At 42.6% G+C, this 13,315-nt stretch overlaps 1 pseudogene; it reads right to left on the bottom strand.

Annotated features, from left to right (window-relative positions):
• Positions 1-13,315, bottom strand: part of LOC125364515 — a 66,453-nt pseudogene that overhangs the window by 7,103 nt on the left and 46,035 nt on the right.

Raw genomic sequence — 13,315 nt, 5'->3', positions numbered from 1 at the left:
TGTCTTCCGATCTGTTTTTATACCAATACCATGCAGTTTTTGTTATGATGGCCTTGTAGTAGAGCTTGAAGTCTGGTATGGTGATACCTCCTGCAATATTTTTTTTTTTTTTTTTGCCTAGAATTGCTTTGGCTATTCTAGGTTTTTTGCTGTTCCATATGAATTTATGGATTGGTTTCTCTATTTCAGTGAAGAATGTGGCTGGGATTTTGATGGGTATTGCATTGAATTTGTATAACAATTTGGGCAATATGGCCATTTTCACTATATTGATTCTGCCTACCCATGAGCATGGGAGGTCTTTCCATCTCCTTGTGTCTTCTTTGATTTCCCTTATTAGATTTTTGTAGTTTTCATTGAATAGGTCCCTCACGTCCTTGGTTAAGTTGATCTCTAGGTACTTTATGCTTTTTTTGGCTACTGTAAATGGAATTGTTTCCATAATTTCCTTTTCTGTTTGTCTATTGCTGGTGTACAGAAAGCTGCTGACTTTTGTGGATTGATTTTGTATCCTGCTACTTTGCCAAATTGGTTTATTAGGTGTAGGAGTTTGGGTACTGAGTTTTTTGGGTCCTTCAGATATAAGATCATGTCGTCTGCGAATAGGGATAACTTGATTTCTTCCTTGTCGATGTGGATCCCTTTGATGTCCTCCTCTTGCCTTATTGCTATGGCTAGGGATTCCAGCACTATATTGAACAGAAGTGGGGAGAGTGGGCATCCTTGTCTTGTTCCTGAGTTTAGGGGGAATGATTTAAGTTTCTCTCCATTTAATATGATATTAGCAGTTGGTCTGTTGTATATGGCTTTTATTGTTTTGAGGAATGTTCCATCTATTCCTGTTCTCTCCAAAGCTTTTAATAGGTATGGATGTTGTATTTTGTCAAAGGCTTTTTGGGCATCGACTGAGATAACAATGTGATTCTTGATTTTAGTTCTGTTTATGTGGTGAATTACGTTGATTGATTTACGGATGTTGAACCATCCTTGTGACTGAGGGATGAAGCCTACTTGGTCATGATGTATGATTTTCTTGATCAGTTTCTGGATCCTATTAGCTAATATTTTATTGAGGAGCTTTGCATCTGTGTTCATTAGTGATATTGGTCTGTAGTTCTCTTTTTTTGTTGGATCTTTGCCTGGTTTGGGGATGAGTATGATATTAGCTTCATAGAATGAGTTTGGAATTTCTCCCTCCGTTTCTATTTCGCAGAAGAGTTTGAGGAGTATTGGTATTAGCTCCTCACTAAAGGTTTTGTAGAATTCATTGGTGAATCCATCTGGGCCTGGGCTTTTCTTAGTAGGGAGGTTCTTGATTACCTCCTGTATCTCACCGTAAGTTATTGGTTTATTTAGTTGATTTATTTCTTCTTGGTTCAGTTTGGGTAGTTTGTACTTCTCTAAGAATTGATCCATTTCTGTAAAATTATTGTTTTTTGCTGAGTAGAGGTTTTGGAAGTAGCTCCTTATGATTGTTTGAATATCGTGTGTATTTGTTGTAATTTTTCCGTTGGAGTCCCTGATTTTTCATATATGAGTCTCTTCTCTTCTTTTTTTTTGTAAGTCTTGCAAGGGGTCTGTCAATTTTGTTTATTTTCTCAAAGAACCAGCTTTTAGTCTTATTTATTTGTTGAATGGTCTTTCTATTTTCAATCAGATTTATCTCTTCTTTAATCTTTGTGATCTCTCCCCTCCTAGTCGTTTTAGATTCTGTCATTTCTTGTTTCTCCAGTTGTTTTAGTTTCATCGTGAGGGTATTCACCTGCTCTGCTTCCATTCTTTTAATGTGGGTGCTGAGTGCAATGATCTTGCCCCTCAGTACTGCCTTAGCTGTGTCCCATAGGTTTCTTTGTGATGTGTTTTCTTTGCCATTGTGGCTTATGAATTCGTTGATTTCATCTTTAATTTGGTCTGTGGCCCAAGTGTTGGGTAGCAGCATGGGGTTTAGTCTCCAAGAGTGTGTATAGGCTCTGTGGTATCCTTTGTTGTTGAGGGTTACCTTTAATCCACTGTGATCAGATATAATACATGGGATGATGTCAATACTTTTGTATTTGCTGAGGTTCTTTGTGTGGCCTATGACGTGGTCTATTTTGGAATATGATCCTTGGGCTGCTGAAAAGAAGGTGTATTGGTTCTCTGTAGGGTGAAAGGTTCTATATAGGTCTGTTAGATCCATTTAGGAAATGGTGTTATTTAGGTCCTCAGCTCCCTTACTAATCCTCTGGGTGTTGGATCTGTCTCTTGGAGAGAGAGGAGTATTAAAGTCACCCACTATGATTGTGTTTGCGTCTATCTTGCTTTGTAATTCTTTGAGAATTTATTTGACATATGTCGGGCCTCTTTTGTTTGGTGAGTATACATTTATCACCGTGAGTTCTTGATTCTGGATTTTTCCTTGTATTAATATGTAGTGTCCTTCTTTGTCTTTTTGAGTGGACTTTAAAGAGAAGTCCAACTTGTCTGAGATCAGAATGGCTACACCTGCCGTTTTGGTGGGTGCATTTGCTTGGTAGATCTTGCTCCATCCTTTCATTCGAAGCCTGTTTTTGTCCCTTGCTGTAAGGTGGGTCTCTTGTAGACAGCAGATGTCAACTTTTTATTTGCGAATCCATTCTGCCAGTCTGCTCCTCTTAATCGGAGAGTTTAAGCCATTTATATTTAAAGAGATCAAGGATAAGGGTGTTTTTTCTCCTTCCATTTTCTTGTTGGGCTGTTTTTTCCTGTTTTTTTTTTCTTCTTGTCTTTAGTGAGCTGGTCTTTCTGCTGGACTTTGGCTATTGAAGTTTCTTTCTGATTCTGTCTGTGTGTCTTTTACGATCTCTGTTGGGTGTGCTTCCCCTCTTAATATTCGCTGTAGGGCTGGTTTTTTTATTCACATACTCCTTTAGCTCCTCTTTGGTGTGGAAAGATCTGGTTCTCCCTTCGAATGTGAACTCCAATTTCGCTGAATATTTGATCCGAGGTTGTAAATTGTTATTCTGAAGTACTTGGATGGTGTTCTTCCACTCACTTCGAGCTTGGTAAGTTTGTGTGGATAAGTCGGATGTTATTCGAATCCTCTTCCCATTGAAAAAAGTTTCCTTCTTCGCTTTGGCTGAATTCAGAATTTGCTCTTTAATCTTGAGGTCTGTAGCCTTGAATATTATGTGCCTTGGGGTGGTTTTCCTGGGGTCTGGCCTGCCAGGTGTCCTATATGCTTCGGTTACCTGGATGGGGTCCCCTGTGAGATTGGGGAAGTTTTCTGCAATAACTTTATTGAGAACATGATTAAGCCCTCTGTTCTGGTATTCGGCTCCTTCTTCTATTCCAATTATGCGCAGATTATATCTCTTGTATTTGTCCATTATTTCCTGGATTAGTCTTCCCTGAAGCTTCACCTTTTCTTGGAGTGTAGTCATTTTCTGGTTGTTGTCAGCTGCTTCATCGTCCAAGCGAGAGATTCTGGATTCTATATGGTCCACTCTTTGTGCTATGGTTTCAATTGCGGAGTTTAAGGATGTCAGAGAGCTATTTATGGTTGTCATATCAGCTCTGATCGTGGAAATTTCTTCTTTTAAAGAGTTGTATTTTAAATCTATTTTTTTCATGCATTTCAATTCTCAGGATGTGGAGATTTTCTTTAAAGGCGGCTGGCATTGTATCCATTTTTGCTTTCATTTCTTTAAAGCAGGCTTGCATTGTATCCATTTTTGCTTCCATTTCTTTCTTGGTTTCCTGGGTGTCCTTCCAGATTTCCGCTCTAAACTCCTGGAATTGTTTTCTGATTTCATTTCTGACACTTTCGATCATTCCTGTTAACATGGCCTCATTTGCTTTTTTAGTCTCCATCTCCTCTTCAGTCCTGCTGCTTTTTGGAGGTGGCGAGTTGGCTTGCCCTCTGATGAACTGACTTATGTTTCTTTGTGATTTGCGCTTCTGGAAATCTGTGGATGGCTTCTCAGGTTTGGTTTGTAGCTCTTTCCTCCCTCCTGTGTAGGCGTATCTATGGCAGCAGGTGCTGCCGCTGTGGCCCCGCCCACCAGTGCAAGGTACACCTACCAGAGCGGGCGCTGTCGCCGGGGGCCCTGCCCTCCTGTGGGCTGTTGTCCACTACAACATGCACTTTAGCTGGATATGCCTCCCAGAGCGAGTCCTGGGTTGTTGGGTTGTGCTTGCGCCCTCCCGCAAGTCTGTTGGGGGAGGCAGTATGTTTGGGGCCCAGTGGGATCAACTGTCCGGGTGTGGCTTGGCACCCTCAGACCTCGCCTCCGCTGCGAGGGGGGGGACGTGATCAGGCTCAGGTGACCCTGCTGGGCTGGTATTGCCCACCAGCGCCTGTGATTTTTTTTTTTTTTTTGGCCAGTCCTGGGCCTTGGACTCAGGGCCTGAGAACTGTCCCTGGCTTCTTCCCGCTCAAGGCTAGCACTCTGCCACTTGAGCCACAGCGCCGCTTCTGGCCGTTTTCTGTATATGTGGTGCTGGGGAATCGAACCTAGGGCCTCGTGTATATGAGGCAGGCAGTCTTGCCACTAGGCTATATCCCCAGCCCACGCCTGTGATTTTAGTTGTAAGAGTCCGCAAGGTCCAGGCACCTCGGGTGGGGCTTTCCCTGCCAGCCATCCCCCGGCCCCTGTTGGGAAGGGGGCGGAGCTGGTTCTGCCAGTTCAGGAACCTGTGGGGCCTTGGGGCTGTTCCGCCCTTCCCCTGCTAAACTGGCTTCCCAGCGCCTGATGGGAGCTTCCCGCCTGATTTGGGGGTTCTTTGTTCCCTCGGGGGTGGGGAGGGGGAGGGAAGGAGATCTAGCTTCTTTGTTGGGCTTGGGTCTCTGATAGCTGGTCTCCCGTTGGGGGAAGGGATTATGGGGGACTCACTTTTGCTGCTTTGTGTGTGTGTCCCGTGCAGCCATTGGCCCTTCAGGGGTTGGCGAAGTGTCGTGGTGGCTTCCCTGGTTCCCTCTTTCTGCCACGCTGGGTTCCCTTGTCCGAACCCGGTGTGGACCCGAACTTCTCGTCGCTGCGGTGTGTGTCTTGGTCCGCACCCTGCCTTGTGTCCGTGGGGTCTCCCGCTATCTGAATTCTGCGCTCCTGGCAGCCTGTCTGCCGATTGCTGGGTTCCCCTTTCCCAGCCTGACCCTGTTTGGGCCATGGTCGACTGGTGGGGGGAGGGTGCCCCGGTGAATCTCCGGCTCCATGTAGGTTTTCAGTTCTTCTTTTTTGCTCCTTTTTGTTTTCCTGCATTTCTCCACTGCTTCTGGATGCTGGTTTTGCTGGGTTCTTGGTGGGGTGTTGGGTGTTGGAGTTCCCAGCTCGCTATTCAGTTGGTGCGAGTCTTGGTGCCTCCCTATTTTTTCGGCACCATCTTTCTCCTATCTTCTGCAAACTTCTTATCTGGTCTCCTAACAGGATGTTTTCCTACATCTCTGTCAGCTCCTTACCATGCATCCTCCTTCTCAATGCCGCAGCCTCTTTAATCTTCCCTTGGCCATTCGATACTGTTCTGTGTGAAGTGCAGTGTGTTATCTGAAAGTTAGTATTAGTAATTAAGACTGGAGTAAAAAACCTGTGATGCCAATCACTCAGGCTAGCAAGTGGACTGTCCCTGGCTGCCAGTTTAAAAGAGCCATTTTTCTTTTCTTCAGTTCCAGCTACTTCAAGAAGACCTTTAAACTCGAAAGACAATTTTTCTTAATGCAAGAGTTACAGTTAATTACAATTGCAAAATTAGAAATACTTATCCATTCAGCTTTCCAATAAATTAGTGAGAAACATTGGCTCATTTTGCCATTTTTTTCTACATACACAGAGCTAATGAGAGTTTACATACTTCAAAATACTTGCCTGATCATATGTAACTTAAGATAGTTAAGAATCTTATTTGTTACATCACAGTATACACATAAAATTTAGTACCTGAATCATTAAACTGATATCCAAAACAATTGTAACAAAAGTACTTTTAACAGTTCACCAGAATTACAAACACAAGAAATTCAGTCTCAGCATCTTTGCTTTTTCAATACATTTGAATTGCAAAAACAGCACAGGAATCAAATCACGTCAGGTAAATAAACTTTTTAACTTAGTATCTCTCAAAGGGCAGTTTTAGAAATTTTAGTCAAATCATTTCTTTTTACCACCAGGTTTCCAATGTTCACCTGAAAACAAAGAGACAAAAGAAAGCCCTCTATTGGCTCCATCTTGACTCCATAGGGCTTGATGAATTCACACCAACCTGCCCTTTATTAAATCAAATCTTAATTCATTAAGATACCCACTTTCTTTTGGCTGCTAATTAAAGAACCCTGAGTAATCTTTTTTAACTCTAGTTTCTGTTTTTTTTTAAACATTTGGTAATGCCTGAACTTGATGATCATTTGAATTCAAACTTAAACTTAATTTTGCATCATACTACAGTTTTGAACATGTTCACACTCACACATGCACACACACACATACATACTCAAAAGATCTTAAAGCGCACAAAATAAATATCGACCGTACATTTTTTAGTGGCAAGAGATATTTTTGCCAGTCTTACTCCTGTAACACGCAAATTTTAAGACAAAACTTTTAACAAATAATTGTAGCATTCTCCAGCCTCATTTTCCAGGGCTTGATAGTTTTAACAAAACATTTTAGCACACCAAATAATTTTCTGCTTAAGGAGGAGGCTGGGTGGGAGTCCCCCAGGGTTCTTTTTTACAGACACTCACTCTGATTGTGAGCTGTCGCCTGTAAATCTTCTTAATGAGATAAACATAAATCCAGGGGGTTAAGGGAATCTGTCCATTTCGTTCATCACAGTCAGGGAATACAGAAAACAGAGAACAGTCCAGACCAGAACAATATAGGCAAGCATTTTTTTCTTTTTTTATATCCATATGGCTTCTTCCCTTAACATCCTTAAAATTATCAAGTAAGAGAGTTAGGGGAGTGCCCTGGGTCTGCCCCATCTGAGAGGGAAAGAGGTGAGTCAGAAAGACAAACAAGGAAAGGAGGAGAATTCCACAGAGGCGTGGATCTAGGGGCTGTGAGATAAATGAGCAGATAAGGAAGTCCTCCTTCACAGGCCAGGGTGAATCTGCAAGTGAAACTGGTTAGGGAACACAGAACACAGGACAATTCGCTGGCATGCTTCAGCGTTTCAGGCCACTTCCCAGAACACAGAAGCAATCACAATTCGCAGGATGGGATAGAGTAGCTCCAGGCCACAGAAACAAATGCAGGCATGCTGCCCCTACATGCCCGACCAGATGGGCTGAAAACAGCTCCAGACTCAGACTCAGGCACGAACTCTCACTTTGTGTCTGACCACACGGCTGAAAACAGCCCCAGATTACAGACTCAGGCACAAACTCACTTCATGTCTGACCAGACGGCTAAAAACAGCCCCAGACTCAGATTCAGGCACGAACTCACTTCGTGTCTGACCACACGGCTGAAAACAGCCCCAGATTACTGACTCCGACTCAGGCACAAACTCTTACTTCACGTCTGAGACCACAGACACAGATTCAGACAATGACAGACAACACAGAGACAGACAGAGCTAGCTCACTTATAGATCAGCTTTCAGCGACCCGTTGACTAGACGTCTGGTGGGTCTGGGGGTTTCCCGGTCAGGGAACCAAATGTAATGCCCAGATTTTTAAGGCCCCCAAAGACAACCATCAGAGTCCAGAATCAGAGCCAAACCACAAGGGTCGTTTATTACGAGTTCAAACCCGGTCCCCCCCCCCCCCCCACTCCTTGCCAGTGATGCTGAGAGGCCCCAAGCACAATTCCAGCACAGCTTTTATAGACAAGTACAGGGAAGATGAGGGAAGATGAGGAAGACCCCTGGTTACATGTACACGATTGGTTGACATTTGCCCTAGTTTACTGGTCGCCTCAGGATTGGCCTGGGTCTTCCAGCCGAAGCATGGGTCAGACGGCCTTAACCCTGGGGGTGGGCCTCCAGGAGTGGTCATGTAGCCACATTCCTGGAGCCAGCCGGTTCCTACCTCCTGGTCCAGGCCGGGGTCTGAGAGCTCACACTTAGTTATGTCCAACCTTGAGTGGGCTTTGGGCGTGGACAATTAATCATGTCCCGGAGCCAGATAGTGCCCAGATTCAGGTTGGGGGGGGGGTATTTGTTTACAGAGTAGCTATAGGAAGACTGCTGGTATTTTTCCACTTCCCCATGGGTTAGCAAGCAAAGGTACAGAAGCAAAATAGCTTTTAGGGGCATAATGGTCACAATTTTATTCTCTACGCTCTTCATTGCTAACTTGTTAAAACAATTTAACAATGTCAATACTTGGCCAGGCATGGTTCATGCCTATTATCCTAGCTACTCATGAGGATTGCAGTTCCTGGCCAGCCTGGGCAAGACTGTGCATTAGCTCTTTGAACAACCATCAGTTAGTACCTAGTAACATTTTACAGGAATAGGAACCTGAAGCAGAGATTAAATGAGTTGCTCATAATCTTACAGATGTTAATCTCTAGTGAATGATTAGATTTATGGTTCAGAAATGAAAAGCTCTACATCATAGAAATGAAAGAAAATGTATATATATTGTATATATGCCTACCTGATCTAGGGAAGGGAAAGAAAAATGCTAGTGTAACAGATCACAAGAAATGTATGTAACTGTATCCCTTTTGCACAACACCTTGCCAGTAAAATTTAATTAATATAAAAAAGAAAATGTACATAGAAAAAGTAGTTATATAAAATCCACTAAATCTGCTTTGAAGGAAAATGACAGGTTACATTCACAACTGAAATTAAGTAAGAGCACTGGGTGTGCTGGTGGCTCATGCCTATAATTCTAGCTGTGGCCCAAAGTGGTAGAGTGCTAGTCTTAAGCAAAAAATCTGAGTTCAAGCCCCACAACCACCGCCCCACCCCCCAGAAAATGTTAAGAAAGTCACTAGAGGGGCTGGGAATATGGCCTAGTGACAAGAGTGCTTGCCTCGTATACATGAAGCCTTAGGTTTGATTCCTCAGCACCACATATACAACAAACGGCCAGAAGTGTGGCCCTGTGGCTCAAGTGGCAGAGTGCTAGCCTTGAGCAAAAAGAAGCCAGGGACAGTACCCAGGCCCTGAGTCCAAGGCCCAGGACTGCCAAAAAAGAAAAAAGAAAGTCACTAGAGAATAGTTGATGGAACAGTGTGTGGGTACAAGGCTATATAGTCTCAATGAGAACTACGTAAGTGTTAAAAATTGAATTGTAAGACCAGGCACCAGTGGCACACATTTTGTAATCCTACTACTTAGTAGTCTAAGATGTGAGTTCCAAGCTAGCTCAGGCAGGAACATCTGTGACAGTCCAATTTCCAATTAACATCCAAAGACCCAGAAGTGGAACTGTTACTAAAGTAGTAGGGTCCCAGCCTCTAATCAAAAAGCTAAAGGACAAGTGCTGAGGTCTACAGTTCAAGCTCCAATACTGGCGGGCGCACCGCCCCCCCCCCCCACACACACACAAAGAATGGCGTTGCTTTGAAAAGGCCAAGTCAAATCTATTATATGAAGGTACAAAGTGGCACAGACTTCTACAGTATCAAAAGAACTATAAACAAAATAGGAGTGAGACCTGTAGCCCTTTGGAGAACATGTGATTCTGATATTATTGTCTTGATTTTCAGGACATAACCTGATGTGATACCTAAAAGGAATTGTTTAGCGAAGATCTTTAAACAAGGGTTAGCAAAACTAGCTGGCACCATTACCAAACCCTGATTTAAGATAACTCATCATTTTCTACATCAAGTATCTAGGAACCCACCCCCCAGAAAAAAAAAAAAAAAAAAAACACACCAAAAAAAAACCACAAAAAAACACAAAACCAAAAACCTATAATCCCATTATAAGTTCTCAGGCAAGATGAATAGAAACTGCCTATGGTCAAAGATGAGACCAAAGATAAAGTCCTAATATACTACATACTAATTGCATGATCAGAGACCTTACAAACACCATAGCTGCTTTCCTTACTTTAAAGTATGATAAAATGTGATGTTCTAAGGAACTCAGCATTCAATAATCTGAGGAGCTCAACAATCAATAAATCTTATTTCTGTTACTTGGTTTTCTACTTTCATCAGGAAAAATGAATGAACACAGATAACTACATATTTGTCAGAATATGTAAAGTTTGGGGGAATTGTTTTGGAGAAATACTGCCTTAGATAAATCAAGTGAGTCTGGATCAAATGATATAATAAAAGATGTGAGCAAATGGCAACTCCTTCGTATAGCTACTTAAAGATAATAAAAGTGTAACTTAAAAAAATGTTCAGGGGGCTGGGGATATGGCCTAGTGGCAAGAGTGCCTGCCTCATATTCATGAGGCCCTGGGTTCGATTCCCCAGCATCACATATACAGAAAATGGCCAGAAGTGGCGCTGTGGCTCAAGTGGCAGAGTGCTAGCATTGAGCAAAAAGAAGCCAGGGACAGTGCTCAGGCCCTGAGTCCATGCCCCAGGACTGGCCAAAAAAAAAAAAAAAAATGTTCAAAAGGCAGGGCATGGTGACATATGCCTGTAATTCCAGAACTAGGGCAATGTAAGCAGGAGGATAGTGAGTTTAGGGCTAGCCTAGGCTCCATACATAATGAGACCTTATTTTATTTAATTATTTATTTTGGCCAGTCCTGGGGCTTGAACTCAGGGCCTGAGCACTGTCTCTGGTTTCTTTTTGCTCAATGCTAGCACTCTACCTCTTGAACCACAGCGCTACTTCTGGCTTTTTCTATATATGTGGTGCTGAGGAATCAAACCCAGGGCTTTATGGACGCAGGGCAAGCACTCTACCATTAGGTCATATTCCCAGCCCTGAGATCTTATTTTAAAATAACAAGAACACCCTTATAAAATGGTATGCAAACTGCATGCACAGCTTCAGGTGACAAGAAGTCCTTCCAGAATCTACAACTTGAATCCAAGGACAGCATTTAAGAGGCAGCCCATGTTATACTCTGGGAGTATTGGGTAGAAAAAAAAAAGAATCCCAGAGCCAGGTGCTGGTGGCTCATGCCTATAATCCTAGCTACTCAGGAGGCTGAGATCTGAGATCTTGCCCAGGCAAGAAAGTCTGTGAGACTTTTCCCTCCAATTAACTACCAGAAAACTGCAAGCGGTGCTGTGGCTCAATGTGGTAGAGCACTAGCAGCAGTAGCCTGGAGCAAAAGAGCTCAGGGAAAGTGCCCGGGCCCTAAGTTTAAGCCCCACCACTGAACTCCCCCCAGAACCCCCTCCCCCCAAGCCCAGATCAAGTCCACTGAGTGAGCAGGTTTGAGGTTAAAAAAGTGAAAAGTGACAACAGGCCTTTTTCATTCCTCTCACTTGAAACCTCATCCTTAGATCCATAAAAGATAAAAACTGGTCCCAACATTTCAATAATTCTCTCTTATGTGGCAAAACTCCTGGGATACTGATAAAAAAAAATACTAAGACTTGAGAAATCAAGTCACTTGTATATGACCCAAATCTATGACTTTGCAAAATCATGGGCCCTCATACATTTTTTATTTCATAGTTTCTTCTAATACACTAATGAATTATCATACACACTACAAAGATAATTCTGTATACTAATTTTCGTTTTTCTTTATATTCTTCTTTAAAATCCCAAACTGTTCTTCTAAAATGTTTCTTTTTCTTTTTGGGGGGTGGGGGTCATTGTGTGCTGATAATAAGGCTTAAAACTCAACACTTGGGTGTAGTCCTAGAACTTTTCTTCTCAAGGCTGGAGCTCTACCACTTGGGCCACAGCTCTCCTGGCTTTTGCTGGTTAATAGGAGATAAAGAGCTTTATGGACTTGTTTGTCCTGGCTGAACCACAATCCTCAGGTCTCAGCCTCCTGAGTAGCTAGGATTACAGGAGTGAGGCCACTGGCAACTGGCTCAAAAGTTCTTTACCGGGGCTGGGGATATGGCCTAGTGGCAAGAGAGCTTGCCTCCCATACATGAAGCCCTAGGTTCAATTCCCCAGCACCTCGTATACAGAAAATGGCCAGAAGTGGCGCTGTGGCTCAAGTGGTAGAGTGCTAGCCTTGAGCAAAAAGAAGCCAGGGACAGTGCTCAGGCCCTGAGTCCAAGGCCCAGGACTGGCAAAAAAAAAAAAAAAAAAAAAGTTCTTTACCTTGAAAATAGGGAAGACATAAAGGGGCTGGAGGCACAGCAAGAAGTGGGGACAACCTGCCTGGCAAGATGAGGCCCAAAGTTCAATCTTCTGTTTGCCTATAAACTTTGGACAGAAAACTATTTTCTTTCTTTTTCTTTTTTTGCCAGTCCTGGGGCTTGGACTCAGGGCCTGAGCACTGTTCCTGGCTTCTTTTTGCTCAAGGCTAGCACTCCACCAACTTGAACCACAGTGCCACTTCTGGCCTTTTCTGTTTATGTGGTGCTGAGGAATCGAACCCAGGGCTTCTTGTAAGCAAGAAAAGCACTCTACAACTAGGCTATATCCCCAGCAGAAAACGATTTTCAATTACCTGTAATTTCAGGTTATCCAATGGGTGGCTTACTGTGTACTGAAAATTATTTACACAATGGTACATCACTTTTTAAACATATTGTGTGCTAATAATAAGAATTGAAAAATGGATAAGGGGGGAGGTAGAAAAGGGGGGAGGTAGAAAAAATGTGGGAGGAGGTAACAAGTTGGATAAGAAATGTGCTCATTTGCCTTATATATGAAATTGTAACCACTCTGTACTTTGACTTTGACAATAATGAAAAAAAAGTATAATCCCCCAAAGTATTTATATTTAGTGTTCTTAGAAATTCAAAGAAAATCACCACTGTATTAGGAAATTTCTTTTGTACCTTTTGATATTTCACTGCTTACTGAAAATCATGTTATGAAAACAAATGTACTTAGTATAGCTGATATATACATGGTGTTTAAGTTTTATGTAAGGTATAAAAAATTAAATTCATATTTGATGATATATGCCTTGAGAAAAAGAAAATCATAATTCTTTATCTAAAATAATTTGTAGTTTTAATTGGGCTGTTTTGAGTTGTCATGGTTTAATCAAAGGAAGAGGTTCCATTGATTTTTGGGTTTTTTTTTTTTTTTGGCCAGTCCTGGGGCTCAGGGCCTGAGCACTGTCCCTGGCTTCTTTTTGCTCAAGGCTAACACTCTGCCACTTGAGCCACAGTGCTACTTCTGGCCATTTTCTACATATGTGGTGCTGGGGAATTGAACCCAGAACTTCATGTATGCGAGGCAAGCACTCTTGCCACTAGGCCATATCCCCAGCCAAAGGAAGAGTTTTTAAAAGCTCAAATATATACATACATATAAAAGAAAAAATATTAGACTGCAAAGAGTC

The sequence above is a fragment of the Perognathus longimembris genome, chromosome 16 (assembly GCF_023159225.1).
Source record: "Perognathus longimembris pacificus isolate PPM17 chromosome 16, ASM2315922v1, whole genome shotgun sequence".
NCBI lineage: Eukaryota > Metazoa > Chordata > Mammalia > Rodentia > Heteromyidae > Perognathus > Perognathus longimembris.
The sequence above is the reverse complement of the archived record's forward strand: the minus strand, read 5'-3'. Positions and strand labels throughout refer to the sequence as shown.